The following is a 5,068-nucleotide window of genomic DNA, read 5'->3' as shown; positions in this document are numbered from 1 at the left end:
TTGATTTATTTCAACCTGTTAGATAGGTAAAAATACTGCTTGATTTCCAGAACAAAAGAACAAAGGTGAATTTATTACTTAGAATATCACAGAAAAGTATACAGGTTAGGCCAAACTGACTATTAATTTGTACAAGTATAGGGAGACTATGAGGTACAGGAGTGGATAAAGGTATAAAGCTCTAGTGTGCTGGGTGTGTGGGAAGCCTGGTCCCTGCAACCTGTGTGCAGGTTTAGGGGGGTGATGTTGATGTGGGCTGACATACTTCTTGATTAACTACCACTAGAAATATGTGTATTAGCATTTCTGATTGGCTGGATTTCCAAAGAACAGGGACCATAACTATAGTCTTTAAGATCAGCATTTGCTGATAAGATTGTTGATTAGCACTGAATGAATTCCTCTGTTTGGGGCGGTTTAGTTTCCACCATTTGTACTATGAAGGTGCAGAACAGTCCTCCCTGTAGATTGTAGAGTCACAATTTTATTTTCCCATAAAAAAAATAAAAAATGGAGGAAGAATGGGAATGTTCCATATTTGGAATTCTGTACCTTGAGTGTAGACATCTTTCTGAGATGTGCGGGCCACCGCATGTCCCACTCCATCTTATACAAGGGTTCAGTGATACCTTAAATACCTCATAGTGTTTCATGAAATACTACACACTGTGTTTGAAGCTGGGCATGGTGGCTCATGCCTATAATCTCAGCACGTGAGAAGCTAAGAAAGGAGGACTGCTGCAAGTCTGAGGCCAACTTGGTCTAAATAATGACTTCCAGGAGAACTTAGACTATAAAATGAGGACTTGCTTTCCTCAAAAACAAAACAAAAAGAAAGAAAAGAAAAGAAACAGTTCAACAATATTTTGTGTCAGCATTAGATAATGGACTGGCTTTCAGAAATAAATGAGTTGACTTTTTCTGAATTTAAAGAACTGTACACGCACAAATACAGCATTTGGGAGACTTTTATACTTGTTTGGAAGTGCTGGAGATTAAATTCAAGACTTTATAAATGGTAGGTAAACACTAACATTGAGCCCTTAGTTTTCAGAGACCAGGTCTTATAGTGGAGCCCAGGCAGGCCTAGAACTCATGAGCTTCTTAATTCCACCTCCATTTTGTTGGGATACTGGTGTGCTGTAATTATAGCCACACCTAGCTAAAAAAGTATATTGTTTTTTCTATATAAGCATTTTGTTTTAATAAGGAATATCCATGGCATGGATTTTAAATCACATTTATGGACAATGAAAACCTTTAACTCCAACAGTAGTAGGACAAGCAGTGCTGCTGTGAGGAGAATAAGTTCCACATGTCGCTACACCCAGAGAACAGGGGACACCATCCCTCTCACTCTAGACTAGATGCCTAGAGCATGAAAAGAACAGGTATTCTGAAGACCATGCAGCCCTATCTGACCCCTCACCTTCCTTGTGAAGATCCAATATAGAGCTGAAGGGTGTCAGATGAGCTAAGGCTGGCTTCATCCCCATACTGAGTTACTCTTCTCCCACTGTTAACATTAGGTCTTTGGGCATTAGCTATAGACGATACTGATTGATTGCCACAGAATGTTATTAGAACAGAAAGAGGAAGCTACATAGACAATCTTGGCTCTTCACAAGTACAGAAGTAGATGAGATGCACCTCCAAAGGCTCAGTCCAAAACCCCCCTGTAGGCATTTGCACCACAGCGCCTGATACTTCCTGAATCATCTGTTGGGTTATGGGCTCCAGTCATTTTTGGAGGAACTGGAAAGCCTTTGTTTTGTAATCTTAAATTTCAATCCTACCAACTACTTTCTCAGGCACGTAGACCTCCTGATCAAATTGGACATCAACATCTTTTTCGGTGGCAATTTTATAACCAATGAATTGCTTTTCGAACTACAGTCTTCACCAGAAAGAAATCCTGTTTTCTGTAAGGGACAGTCGCTAGGGGCTTTTACAACTGATAAATTCCTGGAAGATCAGCTCATCCACAAGCTCTTGGTAACTCATATCTTTTACTACATTGCTAAGTCATTTTTGGGCCTCATTTAGAAGGTTAGTAATAAGGTCATCTCTTGCTTGGAGAATATTGAGTCTTGCTTGATTCATCACATTGGACGTTTGAAACTTCTTCTGCTGAATCTGTTTTTCTTTCTTATAGTTTTTCATAATCCCCATTATTTTTTCATACAAGACAAATTTTCTCAATGTTGAACTCTTATTCTTCACATCTATTTCTTCTATTTTCTCATTAGCTTCTTGTTCAATGAAAGCCATCATATGTTTAATCTGGTTTTGCATGTCAGCATCTTGGAGTGTCACACAGAAAGCAATTCTAGGCTGCTGGGCAACTAGCTCGAATTTAAGCTTCAAGGAGCAGTGGAGTAAATAGAGAGGAAAATCCAGCACAGGACTTGGCATCCTTTAGTTTATAACCCTGACTTTGCATTCCTGCCAGGTGATCAAGCAGCCCAAGCCTTTTCAAAGTATAAATTTTAAAATGTCTTATACCAAAACCTCTGTGTATTACTTAAAGTATGCCTTCTAGTCACATTTATATTTGCTGAGATTTAAAATCTTAGCTTACAGAAAGCAGTTAATATAAACTGCTTTCATGAGCATAATTTAAGCAACTCACATTTCAGGGTCTTTCACTCTTAATTTCTATCTATTTATAATGACACTGAAAATGGCTATATATTTATTTAAATTTTTCCTACTCTGGACTGAGGAGAAGAGCACTACTCTGGACTGAGGAGAAGAGCAGTACTGCAGACAATAGGAGAGTTATACTTAGGGACTGTCCAACAGCAAATGTCAGAAGGCTGTCATCAAACTCTTCACTGGTCTTTCTGCTTTCTCTCTTGATTTTTAGGTCTAGCCTCTACACAACACTTGAGTGATCCTGTGAAAACAAAATGGAGTTCTTGCCATTAATATGACCTGCCTCAGCCCGCGGGAGCAGTAACGCAGGGTACCTGGAGTGGGGAGTGGGGATTTGGATGGGGCAAGAGACAAGAGAAATGGAGACAAGACAGGGTTCTGATCAAGTCTCGTTTATTGCAGCTCAAGCATGGGGTTAAATAGAGAATGAGAACAAAGGAGTAAAAAGTGAGTAATCATATCAGCCAGAACGCAGGGGCCCAGATGTACTCTAAAGGAGGAATCTGGAAAGGAGAACAAAGCCACGGGCCAAGGCCATGGGCTCCATCCCATGCCTGTGGGAGGAGGGTGGGAAAGAGTCCAAGTGCGCAGGCCAAGGCCGCGGGCTCTGTCTTGTGCCCGTGGGAGGAGGGTGGGCAGAATGGAAAGTCACCAGCTCAGGTCTATCAGCAGTTTTGAGAAATGGCTGAGTCTCAGGCTCCCAACAGGTCCGCTTTTTTACTTTATAGAGTTTAGGGATCAAAGGTTGCTAGACCCTTAGGGAACTGTGCCTGTCTTAGGTTGGAGTATCCTTCCCAAAGGGCTTACCCATCATTGGATAAGGTAGTAGCATTAGACTACCCTCCTGTCTTAGGTTGCCATCAAAGGGGGATTCTCATGTACCCATCATTGACTGTCCAGTTCATCTCTCAAGGGGGGTGGCTAGTACTGCCATCATAGCAAAGCGTCTCTTTTAACTCTTTATCCATGATAGCAAGGCGATGATAATGGACCTGTATTGGTTTTGCCTAGAGAGCCTCTGTCTGTTGTCTGACAAATACCATGAGCCGTTTGACCACACAGGGTCTGAGGGAGATTAATAAAAATAGGATAATTTGGAGTCCTAAGAGAGTGGATATGAGAGTGGTCAACCATGGGGATCTGTTGAATAAAGACTCAAACCATCCTTGAGATTCTAGCCATTGTCCTCTTCAGATCTCCAATACTTCCCTGATTTTTGCTGTGTTGTCCTTAATGATGCTTGCATGATCTCTATAAAAACAACATTCTGACTACTATCCTCAGGCCTCTTCAGGTAAGTCTATAGCACAGCTCTCTGCGCCGGGACTCCCTAAGCCATATTCACCCTTCCAGCCTTCCCGCTGTTCTATACTCCTAGTTTGGGCCCTGAGCCATTCCTAGTCTTGGGGCCCCAGACAACTGGGGAACCAATACTGCTTCCTGATCCTTTTAACCCAGACCAACTCAATCCCTTTCTTGGGTTCCAGGAGCACCGCTTCTGGTCCTGGCCCCGCCCTCACCTCTCTCTGCTTTCCTGGGCCTGCACCACTGGCTAACTCTCCTAGCCTGCACTACTATCCTCAAGCATCTTGGGGTAAGTCTATAGCGCAGCTCTACACGCTAGGACTCCCTAAGCCATATACACCCGTCCATCCCTCCCGCCGTTCTATACTCCTAGTTGGGCCCTGCACCATTCCTAGTCTTAAGGCCCCAGACACTTGGGGAACCAATAATGCTTCCTGATCCTTCGCACCCAGACCAACTCAGTCCCTTTCTTGGGCTCCAGGAGCACCGCTTCTGGTCCTGGTCCCGCCCTCACCCTTCTCTGCTTCCCTGGGCCTGCACCACTTGCTAACTCTCCTAGCCTGCACTACCATCCTCAGGCCTATTGGGGTAAGTCTATAGCACAGCTCTCCACACCGGGACTCCCTAAGCCACTTCACCCTTCCAGCCCTCCTGCCGTTCTATACTCCTAGTTTGGGCCCTGAGCCATTCCTAGTCTTGGGGCCCCAGACACCTGGGGAACCAATACTGCTTCCTGATCCATCTCACCCAGACCAACTCAGTCCCTTTCTTGGGCCCCAGGAGCACCGCTTCTGGTCCTGGCCCCACCCTCACCTCCCTCTACTTCCCTGGTCCTGCAACACCTGCCAGCCTCTTTCTTGGGCTGACAGCCTCTTTCTGGGGCTCCAAGGCTTACCTTTACACTCCCTGATCCTTTGCATCCAGTACAACCCAGCTACTCAATCCACTCCCTGAGAAATCTTGGGGCTTCTTCCCGCCCCATCTGCCTTTGCATCCCTATATGGCGCGGCCATGGCCAGGGTCTCAGGTGAGTCCAACACCCAAGTTCCTGAGGCCAAAAGCATTCTTAGAAGATTCCAGACCTAAGGAGAAAGTCTGAAAACTT

General features: G+C 44.4%; 1 pseudogene; it reads right to left on the bottom strand.

Moving 5' to 3' along the window:
• Positions 1-1,779: 1,779 nt before the first annotated feature.
• On the bottom strand, positions 1,780-2,415 carry LOC103729777 (annotated as a pseudogene).
• Between the last annotated feature and the right edge of the window lie 2,653 nt (positions 2,416-5,068).

The sequence above is a fragment of the Nannospalax galili genome, unplaced genomic scaffold (assembly GCF_000622305.1).
Source record: "Nannospalax galili isolate Female #2095 unplaced genomic scaffold, S.galili_v1.0 scaffold1073, whole genome shotgun sequence".
NCBI classification, from domain to species: Eukaryota; Metazoa; Chordata; class Mammalia; order Rodentia; family Spalacidae; genus Nannospalax; species Nannospalax galili.
This window is presented reverse-complemented; position numbering and strand designations above follow the sequence as displayed.